Source organism: Artemia sp. Qi Xiang Cuo, chromosome 1 (assembly GCF_049724085.1).
Source record: "Artemia sp. Qi Xiang Cuo chromosome 1, ASM4972408v1, whole genome shotgun sequence".
In the NCBI taxonomy this organism is placed as follows: domain Eukaryota; kingdom Metazoa; phylum Arthropoda; class Branchiopoda; order Anostraca; family Artemiidae; genus Artemia; species Artemia sp. Qi Xiang Cuo.
This window is the reverse complement of record NC_142794.1, coordinates 13,226,645-13,244,233: the sequence shown is the minus strand read 5'-3', so window position 1 is coordinate 13,244,233 and position 17,589 is coordinate 13,226,645.

Genomic DNA, 17,589 nt, shown 5'->3' with positions numbered 1-17,589 from the left:
AAAATTCTGTTTTTTCATTCTCAGTGAGAAAACCATAAAAACATGCATAAATTATGTACCGTTCGGAGTATAAGATAACCTTCTACTAACATCTAGCATCAAAAATGGTTTCTCCGCTTTGCCACAGAACCCGCAACCCCAGATGCCACGTATTAATTCTTCTTCAACCTTCATGTCAGTATTTTCACCACAACTATAGGTTTTAGGCCTAAGAGTTTAGATTGAATTACATCTTCATAGTAGCCCACCGTAGAAAGCATTATTTCTAAAAAAAAATGTATCAATTATATTATATTCATTATCAATGAAAGCCAAGCATTTCATAACCAAAGCACGATTGGGACCTAAGTAGGGAGGCCATAATAACTCCCGGGCTAACACCGTGCTGCCATCTATAATTGAGTCTAACGCTGGGATAACATAATTTGTTCAAGGATTATTGATCGGGTCTAATGGGGTCAATGCCCCCTTTTTCAAGGTAGATTTATTTGTTGTTTCTAGGTGTAATTACTCCGGGACGAAGTTTGCTCATGCACACTGAATTCTAACGGGAACAATGTATTGATCCATTCGAGGGGAACTGGATTTCTGAGAAACTGATTTGCATAATCTGACGGTGAATTATTGATCGAGTCTAACGGGAACAGGATCACGTGCGTCTTTCTAAGCCAATCAGGGAGTCGGAAGGTTTCCCATTACATCACAATTTTCCCTTGAGATTTTGTATATAATGCACATGCGTTGTGGTTAAATTATCTTAAAGTTTTAAGACATAATGGAGAATGCATCTGATACTATTGATTTGGAAGCTCTGGCTACATCGATTTATAATGTGAGTTCTGTTTAGTAAATTTTCATTTTTTGTTTCTAAATAAAATCATTTTATATAGACACCCCTCCAAAAAATTCAAATTCAGGGGATACCCCCTCCCCCACAATATAAACTTCACTATATAATGTTTATACTTGATAGAAAGCTTAAAATACACTCTTTTTTACTATGTAAACCCCATCCTCCCTTCCCCCCTGTTTACGACTTTAATTCTTTCATTGGAAATAATTCTGTCTTTCATGAATTTATTCTTTTCTGTATCTTACCTAAAAGTGACAGCCAACTTTATGTCAACCCTTAGCTATTAAGCCACTACGGCTTGACTTAAGCATTTCCACGAAGATTTAAACAGGTGTAATTATTGAACCCTTTAAAGTACATCCGGTTTTGCTAAATATACAAGAATTTGGCTTAGCAAAAGCTTCCGCTGAAAATGATATTTTTTCCCGTCAAAATAAAAACAGTTTCACACAGAAAGAGATTGCGGTTAATTAAGCCTGCATATTTCTAACCTGTAGGGAAGAGGGGAACGAGTAATTTCCAAAATTAAGGTCTAACAAATATTTTTAGGACATTATAAGGGGGAGGGGAATTATGTAAAAGGGGGGGGGGATGCTAACAGCCCTTTAGAGTGCATATTTTTTAGATGCATCTTGAAATGTCTCGCAGGAAAATGAGAGCCATTATTTAATTGTTTTCTAGCTTTCTTTCGATAAAGTTTCTTTTATATTCCCAGGAGGGTGCGTGAAAACTATGTTTTTTAACTTTGATGCACAAGGCTAGAAAGAAAAGTCTTTAGGAGTTGCATGAAGACTATACTAAGTGTAAATTGAATAGCATTTTTACCTATGATCGCAAATTTTACTTGTTGGCTCTAAAGAATAATGCTTTTTTTTAAATTTGTTCTAAATGGTAAAAATATAAACATTAATTTCTATCCTAAGGCTACAGACTACTGTTTGTCAAGGTTTATTTTTCACAAGTTGTGTAATAAAAAGTTTGATTTCTAAGCCTAGTATATTTCTTGCAAATTTTTACTTTTTGCTTTAGTGAAAGGGGGAGGGGCTTCTTTGCGATAAATGCTTTCTAGACAAAATTATGGTCAGGAGTGGGGGTACTAATTTTTCTTCTGTAAAAAGGGGGATCGTTTTTCCATTCTAAATTTTTTCTTCTTTTTTAAGGAAAATTATGAAGAATACCCCCCTCCATCAAAGAGAGCAAGAGGGTGAGGCAGCCCCAGCGCAAGCCACTTTGCCTCCTGGCAAAAAACCAAAAAAATAATGGGTGGCTTCTTATAAGATATTGAACCCCGCTGTACAATCCAGTGGCATCGACGACGCCACTCCATCTATGGGAGAAACGGACGTAACCGCCCCATCTATCCCCCATCATGCTTTACCTGGTCCATCTGCACTCCATGAGCAAAGCGAAAATGTGACTAGCCCTGCCCTAAACGGACAAGATGCTGCCCCCTCGAACCCCAGTTACGCTGCGGGGCCTTCTTTGGTCCTATTACAACCCACAAATTTGCACCCTTTGAGTCCCAGTCGACCTACGGAACCTTCCGTGCAAGCTGTAACGCTTGGGCCTTCGAGACCAACGCTAACTGTAAAAGGCGAGAATGAGCCTCATTCAACCTCCCATAAACAAGCTGCAAATCATTATATAAGTTTTTAAATATTATTTCCGGTAATGAATTTTCCCCCCAGTCAATTTGAATATTAGAGAATGTGCCGTTAGACTTCGAAATAATTCCACATTTTTACCATTTTTTCAACACAGTAAAAGCGTGTCAGAGATATTAAAAGGCATTTTTCTCCCAAAGGAAATATAGCGTTATCCCTTTTGAATCTTGTCAATTATTGCATACATTAAGCCAGCTGAATACTCTTAGCGAAGTGAAAAAAGACGCTATATCCCGGACATAATTTCCCATAGTAAGTAGCAAAATCTTTCCGATATAAACTGCATTATTAACGAATGCTTAATCTTGCTTCTACAAATATTATAAAAAAAAATTCTATCGGAATGAGAGGAGATGGTCTGAAAGGGATAGGCTATCCATTTCAAATCAAGTAAAGACCTCGGTTTTTTCAAAGCAGATAGAGTATTAATAGGGAATTTTGTGAGGGGTTGTTTGAACAAAATCAAAACCTATTATGTTATTTTTAGATTGTATTAAGTTGGAACTTTCAGAATATATATAAAGTAGGGAAAACTGAATTAACCAAATGTTACAATATGCCTACTGCTACTACTACTAATTTCTTTTTAAATAATAATCCAATTTTAAAAATAGGGTGATTTAGACACTTTGAAAATATGCTATTTTCTTTCTTAGTTTTTTTTGATACCTTATTCCATGGTGCTGTCATAAACAGCTTAAGATGAAGACATACAGGTGGGGCTCTCCAAGAAATCACCATAGAGTGGTAATTCACTGGAAAATCCAGATATTATTGATCCTTTTGTAACTTAATTTTTAAATGTTGATTATAGCACAGTTGAGCAGGGGGACTTACCTTTACTATGTACAAACACCTTCCAGCTTTTAGATGATTTTACCGGGGAATTAACAGGGAATTCTCCCCCCACTGATTACATACTTCCACTTCGAACTAATGAAGTGGCTTTGAACAACCTTATTATTAAACAATTTGGGCGAGGGGGTGGTGATAATATACAAGAGGGGGAGGAGGAGGATGGTGACAATACCCAATTTATAACATTTCCTGAATTCCAATTGTCAAATTCAATTTCAAATACGATAGTCGTTTACACTGCAACTTTTGGGGACCCTTTTACTTCGCTTATGGGGGGTAATTTTGTATTGACCCTATTGAAATTGTACATGAATATGTAGATAGAATTTGTGCACTATTAGAAAACCAGATTCAGTTGTGGGGAGGGGGGTAGGGATTCAATTAAGGTTTCAATTGTTTCAAAGGTGTTTTATTTAAATGAGGGTAAAAGCGAGGTTTATCATCATTATATACATAACTATATACAAGTGGTCTATTCTCTTATAGAAAATATTGAGGGTGTTTTTATGGATTGGATAGACCACGTTATTACCCATCTTGAAAATTATGGCGAAAATGGTAGTGGGTCTGTGGTTCTTTTTGTTGAAAATCTAAGTGTAAATATTTGTAAATTTAAAAAAGATTTTATTTTAAGGGGGGTGGGAAGGGGGAGGGGTCAATAGTCTTAAAATATAATCTGATTTAGAGGGTTGCAGAGGCGTTCAACGAATCTGTTTTGAAACAAGTCAAAAATGTTTTACGTACGCTTTCCTCATGTCACCTTTCCGGCCTTTAGCACATGACGCTAAAAACGAAAATTTAGAATATTGGGCTGTACATGGGAAGGTGGGGTCCGATTTTCCCACTGTAGATTTTTCATGTTTAGAGGGACAATACCCAGTAACGCTCAGATCCATTGATATTTTTGAAAGAGCCAATGCCCATTTAAATATCGGCGTAACTGTGGTTCAATATGAAACCGAATTTGAGGATGAAGTTCGTTCTAAAAAGAAGGGGGTGGTGTTCCCAGTAAGAGGCCCGTCGATTGAATTGGTGAAGCACTGGGTTTGGTTGTTGTACACACCACCTAGTTACCCCAATACAATTGGCTATTTTAATCCAATTACAGACATCAGTAGAGTTCTGGGGGAGGGTACAAAGGGGCGGGGGTTATGTTTCTACTGTCCAATATGCCTGTCTCGATTTCTTAGTGATTTAAAACTACGGAATCATATGAAGCATTGTAGACGGCATGGCTACCAGTTAGTGGAAACGGTTTCAGCGGATATGGCCGTTTTACGCTTTAAAAATTTCCAAAATACCCTCCTCCAGAGCAATAAAATCTCTTTGGATTGCGAAGCGAAGCTAGTAGTAGTGAACGATCCTCGATTATCCCAATCGAATCAAAGAACATCGAGCCATTGCAGTTTCCTACGCCCACGCACAAAGAGACAGTTCTCACACTATGCAGTTGTTAGAAATAGTCGAAACGTTGGATGAGGGTGAATGAGTGATCAAGGCACTGACTTAAGTATTTAGCGTCTGTAAGGATTCTACGCTTCTTGTAAGCAATCACCAATATCCTATGCTGTTCCATCAGAATAATGTCTCGTGATTAAAAATCAAAAAAGATATGGGATTGGTTAGGAGGATGTTTTCGACGGGGCTAAGGGAAAGAAGATACGAGAGAAAAGAGGGGGGAAGGGGAAAGTAAGAGATCAAAATTACTTGTGGCAGGAAATATCATCAGGGGGTTGTAATTTTAGAGGAGTTGCACATCAATCATGCAATGTGAATGTAAGCCAGCAGTTTTTTATTCCAGTTTTTATTCACAACGCAAATTATGATTTAAAACTTATTTTACCAGCTTTAGCACGTATGCACTGGGAGGGTGGGGGAGTAGATGGTCCATGGGTAAATAATTAATTTACCTATAATATTATCCCAAAATCAGCAGAGAAGCTAGTGCTTCTCGAGTTGAAATGGCAGGTAGTGAATAACGGGCATACGTGTCTGAATAAAATCAGGTTTTGAGATTATTTTAGTTTTTTCCCCAAGGCATTGAGTCAATTGATTCAAGTGCAGAAAAGTGACAATTTTGATTGTTTTCCTTTGCTTAAACAGCACTTTCCAAACAGAGAAATGTATGACCTATTGACCTGTAAAGGTGTATATGCATACGACTATTACTGTTCTGGTGCTCGCTTAAGTGAGGAGAAACTACCTCCAATTGAAGCTTTCTATAATTGATTTCCAAAAAAAAGCTAAGGCTGTATCTAAAATAAATATTCACATTGGAATACACATAAAGCATAGTAAAAAGTAGCACTCAATTTCGTAAAGTTTAATTACTTTTCTCTACTTTTAATTACTCCAAAGATAATATGCCGCTTAAATCGAAACATTATGTTTCTTGCTTGATTATTCCTTTCAAACTTAATATATAACGGATTTTTTCACAATAAAAATATTTATACGTTGACTCGAAGTCAAACATTTATATATAACATTAAATCAATAGATAAAACTTAAAGTAAATTAAAACATAATATATATATATATATATATATATATATATATATATATATATATATATATATATATATATATATATATATATATATATATATATATATATAAAAGCATTGTGTAATAACTAACACAAGTATTTTTTTTTAATTCTCAAAACTAGATAGGTTATTTAACTACTGGTTAAAACTTAAAGCATTTAAAAAAAATAAAACACGGTATAGACTAGCATTGGAATTAATTCCAATCAGTATTTTCTTAATTGCTTATGAAGTATTAATGTAGAATACTTCTTGAATGACATAAGAATAAAAAAACACAAATACTCAACATATTAATTCACTATATTTACATGGATTATATATATATATATATATATATATATATATATATATATATATATATATATATATATATATTAACAGAAGTTATGTTGATACATAACTTAATTGTTAAAAACAAAAAATAATTTTGTACCCTAATAATTTATTTAATCACTGCAATATTTGTTCTTTTTACAACTTTTAACCCTTTCGCGCCGGGGACCTTGTTTTTGCAAGACCAGAATGATCGAAGACACATTTTCAACTAATCTGACGCTCCTGATCACGAATCTGATGTTTAAAAAGACGTCACTCAACCCAAAGTATGAGATTTTCTACTGTGACATAGATGGCACGTCAGTGACTGCGGTTTTTCGATCTGTGACAGATATGACCCGTCAGCTAGTGAAGCTTTTCAGTCCTTGACATAACTAACCTGTCAGCGCTTACTGCTTACCAAAAAATATGCAAATACTCAAAAAAATATGCAAAAGTGGATAAGAAAAGAAAAGAAAGTCTTCAAGTTAACCATAAGGATTCATTTCACTCGATTTCGGGAAATATTAGACACCACTGTGAATATATGGAGGCATTCGATGATCGAGCCCTTATGTACTAACTGTATCCAACGACGATGACGTCATTGATCAATATTGTACATAAAAAAATGAAGCAATTCGTAAAAAATTGATTCTATTAAAAAAAATAATAATAATTACAAATGACACTAGAACTAGATATTTCCTTTAAAATGAGTCATTGAACAACTCTCTACGATGTTCCTGTGGCAAACTATCTGTGGAAAAGAAAAAAAAGAAAAAAAGATGCCGTTTAGGCAGAATGCTGTAGTAGCTGTCAATTTTCTTGATTTTTAAGCCAATATATTTCCATTGCTGTTTAAGTCAAATGACAGAAAGTATCCTGTATAGGGGTTTTGGGCAAGGCAGTTCTAATGGTATACTTTTTGTTTTGATCTGACTATTTTTTAGGAGTTATGGGTTCTTATATTTCTTAACATTGGACGTGATCGTCTCTTACTAGGTTGCTATTTACCGCTCCAACCCGGATTGCTAGCTACTGCTGCAAACTGGATCAAGGAGAACCATCCATTAAGAATAATAGAGGAGACGAAAAAGTTAAATGTTCCTCAAATGTATGGGATAATTTTTCACACATTTGTATCACGTCTTAGACATCATAAACTGAATAGTATATTTATATAGCAAGTTGCCACCGGTATAGTGGAGTAAGCACTTCCCTTTGATTTCGAAGGACTTGAGTTCAACACACTCTGTGGCAACGATCGATCTTGAATGATATATTGTATATGAAAATTTAAGTTTTTCGTAAAAAATAATTAATTTAAAAAAAATAAGTACAAATAGCACTAGATCTAAAGATTTTCTTTAAAATGAGCTATTGAACAACTCTCTACGATGTTCCAGTACCAAGCTATCTGTGGAAAAGAAGAAGAAGAAAGAAAAAATATCCCGTTTGTGGAGAATAACGTGGTTAAAGTCAATTTTCTTGATCTTCAAGCCAATATATTTTCTTTGTTATTCAAGCCAAAGAGCGGTAAGTTTCCTTTATAGGTGTTTCAGACAAGGCGGTTCTAATGGTATACTTTTTTTTTGATCTGACTCCTCGTTTAGGAGCTATGGGTTTTTATATTTCTTAACATTGGACGTGATCGTCTCTTACTAGGTTGCTAGCTACCGCTGCAACCCGGATCACTTGTCTATAAACTACATCATTATAATAACGCTCTTTGTCACTATCAATTTTCGCATCTCTATAAACTTCATCATTATAATAACGCTGTTTGTCACTATCAATTTTCGCATCTTGATACGCCTTATCGGTTGAATACCTTTGCTTTTCTCTTTTCAAGATGTTGTCTCTGTTTTTTGTATTGTACTGTTTTTTTTTAAATTACGTATAAGTCGCTTAGAAGGCATCTTATTACAAAACAAGAAATAATATTCTTATCTAATTAGCACTTCTTAAGACTCGTATCGAGTACCCATAACCTAACAAAAAATAAAACTAATTTTTAATTTTTCAGGTATTTTGTTAGTTTGAATCAAAAGATTAAAATTATTGCTCAGATATCATAAATATTTTGCAGCTTACATAATAACTTTAGCGATTCTAAACTGAAAAATAAAATATATTAAAAAATTGAATTTTTTGGTCTGGAAATACATAGTAAATCCCACATCGGGTAGTTAGAACCTAACCAAAAATAAAACTAATTTTAACATTTTAAGGTATTTTTTTAGCTTGAATTGAAATTTTCAAACTGTTGCTTGGATACCATGGATATTTTTGCAGTTTACACAAGCTGCAAAGAACGCACAGGCTGATCTTCTCAAATTGAGAAAAATTTTACGAATGTTTTACCGGGACTACGAAAAATATTCAAAATAAAAGATTAAAATTATCTCTGAAAGAATGGATTTTGTTGAAAAGTCAGCTAGAGATGCTTTCGCAAAACTTCATAGTAATATCCAAAAGAAATGTTGCATGTTTAGTGAAAAGCTTCCAAGGTATGGACCGGCAACTGTGGAACAGTTGGAAATCTTATACATCACTGTGAATATATCGAGGCATAATTGTCCTTTACTTAGTTTCAGCTTAAATTTGATGATCGAGCCTTTATGTAATACTAACTACATCCAACGACTATGACGTCATTGATCAATATTGTATATACAAAATTAAGTTTTTCGTAAAAAGTAATTAATTTTAAAAATAAATTAAGTACAAATAGCACTAGATCTAGAGATTTCCTTTAAAATGAGCCATTGAACAACTCTCTACGATGTTCCAGTGCCAAGCTATCTGTGGAAAAGAAGAAGAAGAAAGAAAAAAATATCCCGTTTGTGGAGAAAAACATGGTTAAAGTCAATTTTCTTGATTTTCAAGCCAATATATTTTCTTTGTTATTCAATCCAAAGGGCGGTAAGTTTCCTTTATAGGGGTTTCAGACAAGGCGGTTCTAATGGTGTACTTTTTGTTTTGATCTGACTCCTTTTTTAGGAGTTAGGGATTTTTATATTTCTTAACATTGGACGTGATCATCTGTTACTAGGTTGCTAGCTACCGCTGCAACCCAGATGGAAAAATTTATTCTCTTTTAGAAATATTTTATTTTAGTTACATATATTTTTAACCCAATTAATTTCCTTTAAAATGAGCCATTGAACAACTCTCTACGATGTTCCAGTGCCAAGCTATCTGTGGATAAGAAAAAAAAGAAAAAAATATCCCCTTTAGGCAGAATGTTGTAGTAGCTGCCACTTTTCTTGATTTCCAAGCCAATATATTTCCCTTGCTGTTCAAGCCAAGGGACACAATGTTTCCAATATAGGGGTTTAAGATACGGCGGTTCTAATGGTGTACTTTTTGTTTTGATCTGACTCCCTTTTTAGGAGCTATGGTTTTTTATATTTCTTAATATAGGACGTGATCGTCTCTTACTAAATTGCTAGCTACCGCTGCAATCCGGATTAATTTTCAAGAGAACAAGTTGCTTTATTCAACCAATGGCTTCAATCTTAAAGGCAAAGTCGGTATGATAATATCGTACCCTGTTTATAGAGTGAATTTCAATAAATACTACATGAGATCCTCTTGACTACCACCATTTATGATCGATCCTTATGTCCCACTATACAAGTTTGCATAGGCAAGAAATCGTTCATTATTGTAATTTTGATCTGAATCTTTTTTCAGGAGTTATGAGTTACTTTAGTTTTTGCTGTGGGGCGTGATCGTCTCTTACTAAGTTGCTAGCTACCGCTGCAACCCAGATTACAAACAGAAATAAGCCTACAGCTTTTTCTTCTTTGAAATAGTAAGAGAGGAACCTGAAACAATCAAGTAGCTAAGTAAGTTCAATGTATACAATAGATTGTTATTCCAATGATCGTCTTTTAATGTAAACTTCATCATTGTGAAAACGCTCCTTGATATTTTGTTTGGCTCTCTAAATTTTTATTTCTCGATACGTCTGGTCGGTTGAATATCTTTGCTTTTCTCTTTTCAAGATGCTATCGCTGTTTTTGTGTAGTACTGTTTTTTAACTTACGTGTAGCTTGCTTTGATTTAACCATTATGTAATCATGAATGAGACAATTTACATCTTTGTCACTTTTTATATAGTAATTAGGACGTCATGGCATAATCATTTTTGTTTTATTCTAGTCCGGGTTGCAGCGGTAGCTAGCAACCTAGTAAGAGACGATCACGTCCAATGTTTTTTATAGTAAAGAACGATCTCTAACCCATATTAACTGAAATGACCAATTAAAAAGGTAATCCAAGGAAATACGCTTTAAACTTTTCTGGGTATGGAACAATATTTTTCTTACTTACCTGCTTAATTCTTAGAATTTCGTCTCTTATAATTCAAACTAAGAAAAAGCTGTGTGTTTTTCCTGTTTGTAATCCGGGTTGCAGCAGTAGCTAGCAACCTAGTAAGAGATGATCACGTCCAATACTATGAAATATACATAACTCCTAAAAAGTCAAAAGTGAAAAAGAAGAGCAAAGACACGGGCGATGAGAAGATATGTGAAAACGAGAATCTGAGCGAGTCATAAATGAAAACGATGAGTAAAGACACGAGCGGTTAGAAGATGTGCGATAAATTAAACGAACAGCAAGGTTTTTTTTCAAATTACGAAAAAACCAGTATTCTTATCAGGGTGGTTGTAACGAACCTTTATGAAAAAACTGCAAAATTTATAGATTGGAATTGGTTGAATTACGAACAATTCTACGATTTTTAAATTTACCTGACAGTAATATCATTCAAGATTGATCTTTGCCACAGAGTTTGTTGAACTCAAGTCCTTTGTTATCGAATGAAAGCTCTTACTCCACTGTGCTAGTGGCAACTTATAATATAATTGTACCGCTGCAACCCAGATTACAAACAGGAAAAAGCCTACAGCGTTTTCTTCTTTGAAATAGTAAGAGAGGAACCTCAAACAATCAAGTAGCTAAGCAAGTTCAATGTTTACAATGGATTGTTATTCCAATGATCGTCTTTTAATGTAAACTTCATCATTATGATAACGCTCCTTGATGTTTTGTTTGGCTCTCTCAATTTTTACTTCTCGATACGCCTGGTCGGTTGAATACCTTTGCTTTTCTCTTTTCAAGATGCTAAATCTGTTTTTTGTGTAGTACTGTTTTTTAACTTGCATGTGGCTTTCTTTGATTTTTTCTGAATAGAGCAACTTGTTCTCTTGAAAATTTATTGCAGCGGTAGCTAGCAACCTAGTAAGAGACGATCACGTCCAATGTTAAGAAATATAAAAACCCCTAACTCCTAAAAAAAGAGTCAGATCAATACAAAAAGTACACCATTAGAACTGCCTTGTCCGAAAGCCCTAAAAAGGAAACTTACCGCCCTTTGGCTTGAATAACAAAGAAAATATATTGGCTTGAAAATCAAGAAAATTGACTTTAACCACGTTATTCTCCACAAACGGGATATTTTTTCTTTCTTCTTCTTTTCTTCTACAGATAGCTTGGCACTGGAACATCGTAGAGAGTTGTTCAATGGCTCATTTTAAAGGAAATCTTTAGATCTAGTGCCATTTGTACTTAATTTAAAAAAAAATTAATTATTTTTTACGAAAAACTTAATTTTTATATACAATATTGATCAATAACGTCATAGTCGTTGGATGTAGTTAGTACATAATAAAGGCTCGATCATCGAATTTAAGCTGAAACTAAGTGAAGGACAATTATGCCTCCACATATTCACAGTGATGTATAAGATTTCCCATTACATCTGTAAACTGTTCCACAGTTGCCGGTCCATACCTTGGAAGCTTTTCATTAAACATGCAACATTTATTTTGGATATTACTATGAAGTTCTGCGAAAGCATCTCTAGCCGACTTTTCAACAAAATCCATTCTTTCAGAGATGATTTTAATCTTTAATTTTTAATATTTTTTTCTCCGGGTTGCAGCGGTAGCTAGCAACCTAGTAAGAGACGATCACGTCCAATGTTAAGAAATATAAAAACCCATAGTTCCTAAAAAAGGAGTCAGATCAAAACAAAAGTACACCATTAGAACCGCCTTGTCCAAAACCCCTGTATAGGAAACTTTCTGTCCCTTGGCTTGAACAGCAAGGGAAATATATTTGCTTGATTTTACATAAAGGACCAATATAGTTCATCATAAAGGGTGTTTATCAATACGTTTTTTATGTAATTGTCCATTATTAAGTAAAATGCAGTAATTTTTTGGGGGGCTTCAACAAAAAAAACATTTGTTAGCTTAAACTAGAATAATTCCTGAAAATTTTAAATAAAATAATTTTATTTAACTTTAAACTATTAAAATATTTATGATGTTTGAGCAATAATTTTAATTTCTAAATTCCAACCAGAAAAATAACTGAAAATTTTAAATTAGTTGGGTTTTTTTATTGCTGAAATACTAATTACGCCATTTTATCAGGTGTAATTAGTAAATACTTAAGATAAAAACCTATCAAAGCTCTGTGCTGACCACATAAAAGACCTATTGGACCCTAGTATACCAAAGTTGAGAGCACAAGCATAATGTGTTTTGTAAGGTAATAGAAACTTACGATAAAACTTTCATAAAATTCTTCTGTGAGGGCTCTTTGAAAAAGAACGAAGGTAGTGGCTCTGTGGTTACAGTAGCTCATAGTTCATAGATCATTTGTACCGTAGAAAGGCTTGAAATCAAATCCTTTCAATGTTAGGGATCTACTCATTACCATTATGGTACCATAATAACCGCCTTGTCCGAAACCCTTGTATAAGAAGCTTTTTGTCCCTTGGCTTGAACAGCAAGGGAAATACATTGGCTTGAAAATCCAGAAAAGTGACAGCTACTACGTGATTCTGCCTAAACAGCATATTTTTTTATCTTGTTTCTTTTCCAGAGATAGCTTGGCACTGGAACATCGTAGAGAGTTGTTCATTGAATCATTTTAAATGAAATTAATTGGTTAAAAACCTTTTGTACCTAATCTGGGTTGCAGCGGTAGCTAGCAACCTAGTAAGAGACGATCACGTCCAATGTTAAGAAATATAAAAACCCATAGTTCCTAACAGAGGAGTCAGACCAAAACAAAAAGTACACCATTAGAACCTCCTTGTCCAAAACCCCTCTATAGGAAACTTTCTGCCCCTTGGCTTGAACAGCAAGGGAAATATATTGGCTTGAAATTCAAGAAAACTGGCAGCTACTACAACATTCTGCCTAAACGGGGTATTTTTTTCTTTTTTTCTCTTTTCTTTTGTATCCAAAGATAGCTTGGCACTGGAACATCGTAGAGGGTTGTTCAATAGCTCATTTTAAAGGAAATTAATTGGGTTAAAAATCTATAGTAACTAAAATAAATTATTTCTAAAAGAGAATCAATTTTTCCACCAAAAACTGCATTTTCGATGTCTTTTCACACTGCAGTCTTTCAAACATAATCGCATACCAGCGGTAAGATTTGAACCCACACCTCCGAAGAGACTGGTGGCTAACACCAGTGCCTTGGACCACTCGGCCAGGCTGCCTCTCATAAAAAAATATATATGTGAATTTGGGTTGCAGCAGTAGCTAGCAACCTAGTAAGAGACGCTCAGTCCAATGCTAAGAAATATAAAAACCCAAAACTCCTAAAAATAGAGTCAGATCAAAACAAAAGTATATCATTAGAACTACCTTGTCTGAAACCCTACTAGATAAATAATGAATGGCATCATAGTTTTATATTAGAGCTATGACGTGAATAGAAAAACACGAAACTATATTGTTGTTTCTGAAGACGTCATGAAATAATATCATTGCGCCATGACGTCAATAAAATCATTACGCCGTGACGTCATAATTACTACTTAAGAACGACAAAAATGTAAATTCTCTCATTCTTGATTAGATACTGGTTAGATCGAAGCAAGCTATACGCAAGTTGAAAAAACAGTACTACACAAACAACAGAGATAGTAACTTGAAAAGAAAAAAGCAAAGGTATTCAACCGACCAGGCGTATCGAGAAGTAATAATTGAGAGAGCAAAACAAAACAGCAAGATGTGTTATCTCAATGATGAAGATTATAGACATGCAAAAATTGAGACAGCCAAACAAAAGTTCAAGGAGAGTTATCACAATGATGAAGATTACCGCATCAAATATAAGAAAAACCAAAATCTAAGGTATTCAACCGTCCAAGTGTATCCACAAGTAAAAATTGAGACAGCCAAACAAAAGATCAAGGAGCGTTATCAAAATGATGAAAATTACAGAGAAGCAAGAATTGAGCAGTCTAGAAAAAGATCAAGGAGCGTTATCACAATGATAAACTTTATAGAGGAGCAACAATTGAGCAGGCTAGACAAAAGAGCAAGGAACGGTATGATAATGATGAAGATTACCGAAACAAACATAAGAAAAAAGTTGCTACCAGAATAATGGGTAGATACTGGGGTGACAAAAGCTATACTGAAAAAATTAAATTCTCTGCGAGGTTGTACCGAATTTACAGTAAAGAACGAACCTTAGCCCATAGTAGCAGAAATAAGAATATCTAGGTTGCAGCAGTAGCTAGCAACCTATTAATTACATAATCCGGGTTGCAGTGGTAGCTATATTAGTTAGCTGCCTGATTCTCTGAGGTTCGTCTCTTACTATTCCAAAGAAGAAAAAGCCGTAGGCTTTTTCCTGTTTGTAATAATACATTAAAAGATAACTATATGTGACGTAATAAGTGATCCGGGTTGCAGCGGTAGCTAGCAACCTAGTAAGAGACGATCACCTCCAATTTACATAAAGGCTCGATCACCGAATTTAAGCTGAAACTAAGTAAAGGACAATTATGCCTCCATATATTCACAGTGATGTATAAGATTTCCCATTACATCTGTAAACTGTTCCACAGTTGCCGGTCCATACCTTGGAAGCTTTTCACTAAACATGCTACATAAAGTTACAATAAGGAACGAACTGAACCCATAGAAACTTAAGTATAATAAAGACCTGTGTAATGGCTCATGTTAAAGGAAACTGCTGTATATAGAAACCTTTTGTAATTAACAAATTAATTATTATTGTAAAACAAATTGTTACGATATGGTAAAGAACTAACGCTAGGCGATAGTAACTAATTTAATTTTGAAAAGAAAGAATTACGGCAGAAACCTAATCCGGGTTGCAGCGGTAGCTAGCAACTCCGGGTTGCAGCGGTAGCTAGCAACCTAGTAAGAGACGATCACGTCCAATGTTAAAAAACCCCTGTATAGGAAACTTTCTGTCCCTTGGCTTGAACAGCAAGGGAAATATATTGGCTTGAAAATCAAGAAAATTGACTTTAACCACGTTATTCTCCTCAAACGGGATATTTTTTTCTTTTTTTCTTTTTTTTTCTTTTCCAGAGATGGCTTGGCACTGGAACATCGTAGAGGGTTGTTCAATAGCTCATTTTAAAGGAAATTAATTGGGTTAAAAATCTATAGTAACTAAAATAAATTATTTCTAAAAGAGAATAAATTTTTCCACCAAAAACTGCATTTTTGATGTCTTTTCACACTGCAGTCTTTCAAACATAATCGTATACCAGCGGTAAGATTTGAACCCACGCCTCCGAAGAGACTGGTGGCTAACACCAGTGTCTTGGACCACTCGGCCAGGCTGCCTCTCATAAATAAATATATATGTGAATTTGGGTTGCAGCAGTAGCTAGCAACCTAGTAAGAGACGATCAGTCCCATGCTAAGAAATATAGCAAAACTCCTAAAAATAGAGTCAGATCAAAACAAATATATTAAAGAACGAATTGTTGCCTATAGTTACATTAAAGAACGAACTTTAGTCCATAGTAACTGAAGTTATATTTCATAACTTCATTGCATATATTGGACTTAGCTGCTCGTTTCCTTGAAAAAAAATCTTATTTGTCAACTGAAACTAGAATAATTCTTGAAAATTTTAAATAAAGTAATTTTATTTAACTGCAAAGTACAAAAATATTTATGGTGTCTGATCAATTTTTTAATTAAAACCAGAAAAAACCTGAAAACTTTTAAATTAGTTTGGTTTTCCTTTTGCTTCAAACCCTTTACGCCTCTAAGTTAATGCGATGGCGTCAAAACTCTTCGGAGCTGCACCAAACCCTACGCCACTTCGAGCTACTTATGGATTTGCCGCTTTTATTTTTATTACCTGTGTCATAATTTTGTATTTACTATGGGCTTTTTTGCCAGACTCTTGGTTAGCCATGATGAGGGTCACCTATTACCCAAGGAGGTATTGGACAATAGCTGTTCCTACGTATTTGGTTACTGTATTATTAATGTTTGGATTCTGGCTATACCCTGCCTTACAAGCTGCCTGTGTTCCAGAAGAATATTATAAGCAGAAATTTAAAAAGAATTAATTGTTATGCTATATACGTAAGCAATGTTCATGGTTGTATAAACACAGTAATTTTCTGAAATAAAAGATACTCGTTTTTATAAGTTTTACAGTAAAGAACAAACTTCCTGCCCATAGTAGCTAAAATAAGATTATAATTAATTTTAAAGATTGATCAATGATGTCATAATCGTAGGTTGTAGCCAGGTCGTCTCTTACTATTCCAATTAATAAAATGCCATAGGCTTTTTCTTGTTTGTAATACATTAAGGATTTTAACATCTATTTAGTATAGTAAAGATCGACCTCTAGTCTATTTAAATTTTAAATTAAACAATTTTAATTCAACGTGATATAAGTTCTCCCCGACGGGGAATCGAACCCCGTTCTCCCACATGATTAGTGTTTATGCTCACCAACGGACTATCAAAGATTTATAAAATATGAGTTACATATAAGACATGATAATAATTTTGTTAATACACCAAAAAATTATATAAGGAATCGTTCTGGTTAATTATAAATGGTGATTATGTTAGTTTTATATTTAAGAACAAACTGTTGCCCTTAGTAAATGAACAATTTTATAAATAATCTGGGTTGCAACGTTAGCTAGCAACCTAGTAAGAGACGATCACGTCCAATGTTAAGAAATATAAACACCCATAGCTCCTAAAAAAGGAGTCAGATCAAAACAAAAAGTACACCATTAGAACCGCCTTGTCCGAAACGCCAGTATAGGAAACATTCTATCCCTTGGCTTGAACAGCAAGTATTATTGTTTAGAACAGCAAGGTCTAACCAATAATACTAATTTTTTGATTCAAACTAGAGCAATACCTGACATCCGGGTTGCAGCGGTAGCTAGCAACCTAGTAAGAGACGATCACGTCCAATGTTAAGAAATATAAAAACCCATAGTTCCTAAAAAAGGAGTCAGATCAAAACAAAAAGTACACCATTAGAACCGCCTTTT